General features: G+C 52.5%; 1 long non-coding RNA gene across 1 annotated transcript in view; it reads right to left on the reverse strand.

Moving 5' to 3' along the window:
- Positions 1 to 5,174: 5,174 nt before the first annotated feature.
- Positions 5,175 to 8,778, reverse strand: part of LOC109321314 — a 14,711-nt gene continuing 11,107 nt past the window's right edge. Inside the window, exons 3-4 of the long non-coding RNA XR_002104035.1 lie at positions 8,312 to 8,320; positions 5,175 to 5,236 (exon numbers count right to left, since the gene is read on the reverse strand). This is a non-coding gene — a long non-coding RNA (uncharacterized LOC109321314). The remainder of the gene's footprint in view (positions 5,237 to 8,311; positions 8,321 to 8,778) is intronic.

Below are 8,778 nucleotides of genomic sequence, written 5' to 3' on the forward strand. Positions count from 1 at the left end.
TACTCTGGTCAATGCTTCAGAAAAGACTTTGTGTAAGCAGAATATATCTCGATCAGTGCTCCAGCAAGGCCAACACCTAGAGAAGTTTCTTTTGTACTGGTCAATGTGACTCAGCAAGAACAAGTTGCAGGATTCTGTGGGGAGATAAGATGGTCAGAGGAGGATGACAATAGCAATGTTGTATGGGTCACTTTGTTAGGCACAGCTTGTTCCAAAGAGTCTTCCTGATAGACACAAAGCTTCTCCAGGGAGCCCCATATTCTACTGTGGGGCAGAAGATGCCCTTACTCAGCCCCTCTTCCCTTCCCATCAGAAACCACTTTATTTTCCCCCTCCCTGACCATCTGCAAGAAGGAAGCTGGAGAATGGCTTGTGGTGGGGCAGTGCTGCTCTGAGATGCCAGATCAGCCCTTTCTCCCAGTGTAGAAAAGCCTAACTCTGCACAGGAAGGAAATGACGCTGTTCTTCCCTCAGCCAGCTGGATGAGGCCTCCTGCTCAGTCCTTCTTGATCGAAAGATTGTTATGAGACCAGGCCTGCAAGCTGATTGGGGAAAAAAAATATAGTATGTCTGGCCCATTTAAATGGCTTCTTTCTGGCTTGGTGATATAGCCAAAGGACATCTTGTTTGCCGCTGCAAATGAAGTACCCTTTCAGAAAACAGCTAAGTAGGGAGAGCTCTTTGGTTTACAGTGTAACCCTTCCACCAGGCACTGAATGGCAGCAGCACAGGCCAAGCTTGAATGTAGATGTTTGACACACATTTTCATCTTGGCTCAAGCCCCAGTCTGGGAAAACAAATGCTGCCTGGTGGTTCCCATGTGAACACGCTTCCCATTCCCAAGCCATAGCAAACTGTAAGAGGGTCTCGTAAAGAAGGAACTCAGAAGCAATCTTGGGGAAGACCTTAATGGTCTGTAGCCTGCTCAAACTAAGTATTCATAGGCCACATCTACACAAGACACTGACTGCAGTCAGTACTGTGCAATAGCAGAGTTACTGTTCAGTAACATTGCCGAATGGCATTTTTGTGAAGCTGACTGTTGCGGTAGCTCGTTAATACTGCACAGCAGCATCATGTCACGCTTCCTACCATGGGACACTACTGCGCAGTAGTAATGAGCTAATGCACTGTCAGTGTTTCATGCAGACGTGGCCACAGGTATCACAGTCAACAGGACAAGATTTCTCTCCTAGATCCATGCAGGAAGCACTTGGTAGCTAGTGGAGACAAGGGGGCTGCTGGCTACAACCTTTCACCTCTCCTCTCTGCTTAGTGTAACTGGGAAGTCTGACAGAGGACACTACTCAGCTCTTGCTACTGCCATTCCTTACCACAGCTCAGGGGCTCTGCTCCACTTGGGCTGCTCCTGGCACTGCTCCTTGTCACTGCTGGGGATGGGTACTCCTCTCCCTGTTGCTGATACCATCCAGCTCTTTTAGACCTTGGGCAGTCTTCTAGGATCTAGTGGGTACAGGCCTCACCAAGATCCAGCTGGGGAAGTGTACACAGAGATTCTCCCAGGACTTCAGCTCTCTTAAAAACCAAGTGGGGAACAGGTCTTATCCTGAACCTGGTGTAGGGCTTCGCACAGCACAAGTCCTCTTCCCAGTGATGCTTGGTGGCAGACCGCAGTGCCATCCTGGGGGGTAGCTCCCATGTGGGGTTCCCCCTTAGCCTCCCCTGTCACTACGAACAAACACTGAACACTGAGCAAAACGAATGATTAAGAAAGGAAGAGCAGGGGCCTGGCAAGACAGTGTCCATGAGGAGTGTGAAGGGCAGGGATATTCTAGAAAGGGTCCCAAGCTTCCCCAGCAAAAAGCGACACGTGGATTTAGCCGAACCCAGAAGGTCTATTGACAGAACCCACGTGCTGTGCTGGGCTAAAAGTCATATTCCTCGGGCTCCTCTCCCTTTGTCCTTCAGCTCTTCATGTATATCTCATGTCAGCTGCACTGTGGGACAACAGCATGAAGAGAGGAAGCCCATCCAGCTTGGCTCGGCTCAGTAATGGAGGGGCCTGACCAGACCAGACCTTGGTCTGGCTAGGTCATAACCTGGACCCAGAAATATGTCAGGGTGCAGAGCAGCTGCTGTTGTGGGCACCTGCCAGTCACAAGCTGTTGCCTAGCACTGGCCAGCCACCCCAGACCCTGCTAGCAGCCCAAACCGAGCTACCCCAAATCTTTCTAACAGCCTGAGTCGAGCTATCCCAAACCCTACGCTTGTCCCCCGGCCTGTTTGCCTGAGGCAGGGAGAGTGTGGTGGATTCACAGCTCAGCGTCAAGCTGATACATAAAGCGCTTCGTTTCTCTGGAGGCTCGCAGAAAATTACAGACACACATACATTAAACGGCACAAAGGTGGCATTTGTTTGCAAACAAAGGTCAGAGCAGAGTCAGGTACTCAGATTACTCTGACCCCGCATTGGTATTCGCAAGCGAAATTTATCTTTTCTCTTTTGGGCATGTGTGCAGAAACAGGAACTTTTACAGCTTACTTCCGTTTTATACAAACATACATGTAAGTTACATCACTACATACATTGCATGTAGAGTATAATTAACTACTTAAGTATGCAGGGCGGAGAAGTAAATATGCATCAGCTAATTAAGCATGCTCAGAAACTACAATAGGTCATCAAAAGTTTACTTTCTCCCCCCCTTTTCAAGGACACAGATAATTGAATTTTGGCTCCTGCAATCCGCATGATAAAGACTTAAGACAGGTGAGGGGGAGGAACTGCAATTAGCATAAGAAAGGCTGTAGCAAGGCTGGGAAAGAAAAAGTCCTTGGCAGTATTTCTTTCTTATCAGGTGCAAGATGCAAGCTGCGCATTTCTAACAATATTCTATTTCTAACAAAGCCGCAGGAGCCACCCCTCCATTCCCAGCAATAGCAGTCACTTGACAAAATAGGAAGCTCTAGCTGCTCTCCGCAGGGGCCTAGAGAAACTTTGGTTGCTTGCCTTGCATGGTCACCCAGTGCTGCTCATAATGTCCGTGTCATGTCCCTCCCCCACAGCACCTCTTCACCAGGCACCTTGGCATCATGGTCTGGGTGTCAGGCAGGCTGGGATTGCGTGAGCACCCTAGCTCTCCCGGACCATTTCTGAGTTTGAAAGGGCAGCTCCCTGTACCTGTAGGATGAAGACAAGCTCTCTGCCCAACTGGAACTTTTGTGGGATGGAGGAGAGAGTAAAAGAGGCATAAGGGCAGAGAGCAGACAGAAGCCCCCTGAGACACTGCCCCAGAGATGCACACACATCTGTGCTACATCACCCTGATGCACACACATGCAGACCTATCCCTAATGAACATGCATGTGCACACACACTGGCCACCACCACAGGCTCACAGGCAACTCACCACCACCAACACACGCATGTGTACACACTTTGCACCAGTGCATATACAGCGCTAGGCATATATGCCCACTCACACTCAGACTGAGGGCACAAACGCAGGCCATACTCCCAACCTTACACTCACACAGGTACAAAACACAGAAGACAAACAAACAGCTTCACACATGCAGCAGCATCCACCAGGACAACCACGCCACTCCACCCCATAGGAGGGTACCTACTGGTATGAGGCCAAGTGCTCCAAGCACAGGACTAGGGGGAAGCTCCCAGGCTCTACTCCTGGCTCTGCCATTTACTCCCTGAGTGGCCCTGTGGAAATCCTTCCCACAGCCCCTGCCTCAGTTTCCCCATTTAGAAAACACACCGTACAGCTTCCCAGCAGCCTCTTGTGCCCAGATCAGAGAGTTTATGGCAATAGATGCATCTCACAGCCACTCACCTGGTTCCTGCCCCTGGGATTCTGGCCTCTGCACACACCTTCCTGTGGAACAGGGGCAGGCAATTATTTTGGGCAGAGGGCTGCTTACTGAGTTTCAGCAAGCCATTGAGGGCTGCATGACAGGCAGCCCAGGACAGATTAATATTAATTTTCTAAATTATTTAGGGGCCCTGTGGGCCAGATAGACTGAACTGGCGGGCCGCATCCAGCCCCTGGGTTGCATTTTGACCACTCCTGCTGTGGAAGGATCCAGACCCTGCCCACCCTCCTGGTCACCCCTGGTCAGCTGTGAGGTAGACGCCAAGGAAGGTCTCCTGTGTTATTGTTTGCCTCCACCTGGGGGAGATGAACAAAAAGACAGCAGATGTTTAGTAGGGGTGTCCCCCGGCTCAGTGATGGGCCACAGGGGGACCCTAGGTGCCCCCCACAGACCCAGGAGGCACCAGTCACTGAGCGGGGGCGGGGGCGGAAGGCACAGGGGGCACTCTCCTGCACACTTCCTGGAAGACCCAGAAATGGACTGCAAGTGCTTCTGGTCTACTTCCAGGTCTGCTGCCAAGCACACTGGGAGCCCCCTGCGCTCCTCTGGGACACTCCATGCTCCCCAGCATTGCAGTGTTCACGAGGCACCTGCTACCTAGCAGTATGTAGAAAAAACATTTAAAGCTGTGTCTATGCCTGAATTGCTGAATCTTTATGAATCTCTCTGAATTGATTTGGAGGATTCCGATTAGATTCAGAGAGATTAAAGGGTCCTCTGATTCAATTCAGATTCAGAGATTCGGCCACTGAATTGGGCTGAATTTCTGCCAAATTGAATCAGGGACCAAAGTTTCACGCAGCCCTACTGTTTAGCAGAAGCTTGTCTGGGGCACAGTCTCCCCCGATGAGCAACTCCCCTGCAGGCCACAGGAAAGCAGAAAGGGCTCTTGCAACTCTGCTGTCCTGGGGCCCAGCACTGGAGCTCCTGCTTTTGCTTCACAGAGAAGCCCTGGGTCCTGGCAAGAGCAACCGGTATCATGTCTCTTTGGGAGAACTCTGCTCTTTCAGTCTTGGGAGGGGGCTAAGGGGGGAACCAGCTGTTCACATCACTCACCAGATCACCCTGAGGATTTGGACCTGTTCATCCCCACAGCCTCCCCAGAGGGATTTTTTCTGTTCTGATACTAACAAGTCAGCAGTTGTGTAACTATGGAAAGTTACAGTCGACAAACAACACTTTGATCAACCATTGTGCCTTGTGGCCTTATGGGGGTGAATAATGAATTCTCTCTCCCTCGGGCTCGCCTGCCACGCTTTGGAATGATGGAAGAATAAGAAGTTAATTCCCCAACAAGAGAGGGTGTAGTAAATCACCCTAGAAACGGGATAAAAGAAAATTGGTTTATTAGTGAATTCCCTGCAGGTTGTGGAGAACCCCGGCTGTTCTCTTCCTTTCGCCCTCCAAAACCATGCAGCCCCCTCCCCTGAGTCTGTCAGCTTGACTCCAGTCTCACTCTCTTTTCTCTCTCTAACAGGTACCAGCGGGACCTTCTCTTGGCCGGAGAAGGTCTGACCTGTCCAGTAAGTCTGTCCTCTCTCCCTCACCTCCTTGCTTTGCTGGTTGCCGTGGTTACCTTCACCAGGTCAGCCGGTCTTATCAGCAATCTGTTCCAGCATTGGGTTTGCTGCCCCAGGGGGCAAAGGAAACCCCCCTGCCATGGACTTAAATACTAGCTGCTGGCTCCTATTCAGTCAACACTCACCCCGTGCCATCCCCTTCCCAACTGTGTCTACTAAGTCATTACCCTAGCCCTGTCTCTGATCCCACTCTCCCCCGCACTTGCAAGATTGTAACATCAAAGGAACAGGACTGTCCTTGCCCTGTTATATGCCTGTTCACCCACCCCTTACTGGCATCATTTCAGCTGTAGTGAATAATACATCTACACAGAGCAGTTATTTTTGCCAATCAAAAACAAGGGTGGATGTGTCCTAATTTAATTACATGCTTATTAATTGTATCACTAATGGCTCAGTCACTGAACCTGGCATGGGCCAGAGCACAAGGGCTCTGGATTTCCAGCCTGGCACCAGGACTCTGGGACAGGTGGCCTGACTCTGAACAGCTCTAGGCCTGGGATGTTGAGGCTGTGGCCAGAAGCTACTGCTGTGGGTCTTGGACTGGACTGCGTGCTGCATGCAGCATGAAAGGCTGGCCTGTGGGCCCATCCAACCAGTGCCCAGCCCCTCACTAGGGTCTATCTCCTCTTGCCCAGAGCTGCAGCACTACAGGCAGAGGCCCTGGCCAGGGGGACACAGGGAACTGTGGGGCAGCAGCTATGCTCAGGCCTAGGCCTTGACATGACTTTGGGGGCTTGGAGATGGACAAGTGCATACAACCTGAACGCACACACCCTGCACTCTGGGATGCTTGCATGGCCTGAAAACAATGGCTGACCCCAGCTGGAGGGACTCTGCTTCCAGCTTTGCTCTTAAATGGAGACCCAGCCCCCAGTGAGCTGGGAAGTGCGCAGGGGCAGGAAGGGAAGCTCAGGGCAGCACATAGTAAAGTGAACAGCTCCAGCCCTTCTAACCAGCTATCATCATGCCCTAGACCAGTGGTCTCCAAACGTTTTTGATCGCACACCCCTATTAGTAAAAAAATTTTGAGCACGTACCCCCAATATATGTATATTTATATAAATATAAATAGAAGTTCTAATATTTTTTTCCCACACCCCAATGCGGGTCTTGCGCACACCCCACTTCGGAGACCACTGGCCTAGACAACCCTGCTCCAGCTGCTCTGCCTTCTCCAGCCCACTGCCTGGGCCCACTGCCCTACTCCAACACTACTCTGCAAGTCTCAGGGCCTCAGCCTGCCCCAGGACCTGGTGAAGGAACAGGGAAGGGAGAAACACCACTCTCCAAGTACCCATGTGGTCCTACTCCCTCATCTGAGCTCCTCCATCCTCTTGAGCTTGGCGATGCACTCACTGTGCTGGTGTGCCTCCCCCTCCAGCCACTTGCCCTTCTTGAAAATGGTGACTTGATTATGCATGTGTGCTGCACCTTGTGCACCTGGCATTCATGTGCCTAGTGCTACACTTCATTTGTGTGCCTCAGCTGCTGGGCCACCCTCTCCTCTGGCTGCTTCTTCTCCTCCTCAGTCTGGCCCTGCTGCACTCTCAGGAAGATGCAAGGTGCCAGCCCAGACGCATGCAGAGGCAATGAATGTCCTTCCTGGCTGCACGCTTGCAGTGCAATAACCTTCCTGCCAGGGGCTGCTACGCCTCTTCTCTGATCAAGCCCAGTCATCCCCACAGCAGCTCATGCTCCTCAAGTTTATCCAGAGCTGCAGAGGGCAGGCCTGACGCTCCAGATGGGCTGGCAAGGGTCCTTGTTGGGGCAGGGTCCCAGCACAGGCCAAGGCCTGAGCATGGTCTGAGTGAGCATCTAGCTTTGGCCCTGTGGCCTGCGCAGTGGGCCTGCCCCGTGCTACCCCTGCTCCAGGGCAGAGCAGCCTGAAAGCAGCACAATCCCCTACAGCTGCTGAAGCATGGGTAGTGGAGGTAGAAGAGCCCCCACAGCACTGCTAGCTCATGCTACCTGCCTATTTGTATTCTTCATATTAATGTGGGCCTTAAGGCCCACCCAGCTAACTAACAGCCCCATTGTAGGGCCAAAGGGTAAAAGATACAACTGATTTCTTGGGAAGACAAAAGCAAAAGCAAGATAGGAGTGACATGGGGGTCAAAGGTTCAAAATGTGAAAAGGGCAGAGGGGGACACCGAACAGACCTCATACTACCTGAGGCTCTGCTCAACCTTGACATAATCCTCTTGGCTCCACATAGGCTGTACTTCTGGGTGGCCTGCTCCAGCCAGCTCTTTTTCCACATGGCTGCCTCCTCCTCCTGGCACCACTTGCAGTCCATGGCCTCCCAGTTCCGCTAGGCCTGGAGCGCATCCTGCCAGAAAGGAAGCACTGATTTCTGCTGCTCGCTCAGCAAGGAGCTAGGCTGTGATGCTGCCCCTGCTTCCCACTGGGGAGCCAGCCCATGGCGCTAGGGCTACCTTTGCCTAGCTCTTCTCACAGCTCTATAGTGCCAAATGGCTCTCTTCCACCTGCCTCCATATGCAATGCTTGCTGCCATGGCAAAGCACAGAGGAGCCAGCCAAGCTGCTGAGCCTGGGTGGAGCCAGCGATGGCAGAAGCTGCAGACTCCATGTTATATGGAAACTGGGATAAGCTGGGCTGAGCTGCAGGGAGACATGAACTGGGCAATTGTTGTCTTGTGGTGGTGGTGGAGATTCTGCCACATGGCAGTCCCAGGTCTCATGGGACCTGCAGCTGCCAGCCAAGGAGCAGGGCAGGCATCAGGGCCCACGCCTGGTGGCAGGACAGTCCTCCTCTCCATTGCTGAGCTGGGTGTGGAGCTGGGGGCACATGGTTGCGTGAGCTGGACAGCACAACAGGGTCTATCTCCTTGGGAGTGCAAACTGAGGGGCTGGAAGGACCGCACAGCTCTGGCTCAGGCTTGGGCCTGGCTCTCTAGCATACCTGCCTCTTACCTCCACCCCACCAAAGCAGCCAGGCCTGGCTACATGTTGCAGACGGCCTCTCAGAAACAACAGCACAGTGAAGGGCCCGTGCCCTACCACAGGCCAGGGTCAGGTCTGTCTGGCCTGAGGGAGGGCAACACTGCCCAGTAGAAGAGATGTCCTGCCGCCCTTCCATGCCACCGAGAGAGTGCACACTGCTGGTCCCCTGGCACATGGATTCTCTGCTCATGATGTAAAAATCGCGGTTCGTTTCTCGGGAGGCGAAAAAAACCTTCAGCCACAGACACACTCTATTAGCAACACAAAAGGTATATATTTGCAAATAGGGTCAGAGAGAGAGACAAAAGATCAAACACTCTGCTGCCCCCGAGGGAAACTGCCCAGCTGGCTTTATCCCCTCTCTCCTGACCACGTGTGCAGAA

The sequence above is a fragment of the Crocodylus porosus genome, unplaced genomic scaffold, assembly GCF_001723895.1.
Source record: "Crocodylus porosus isolate Cpor-Errol unplaced genomic scaffold, CroPor_comp1, whole genome shotgun sequence".
NCBI lineage: Eukaryota > Metazoa > Chordata > Crocodylia > Crocodylidae > Crocodylus > Crocodylus porosus.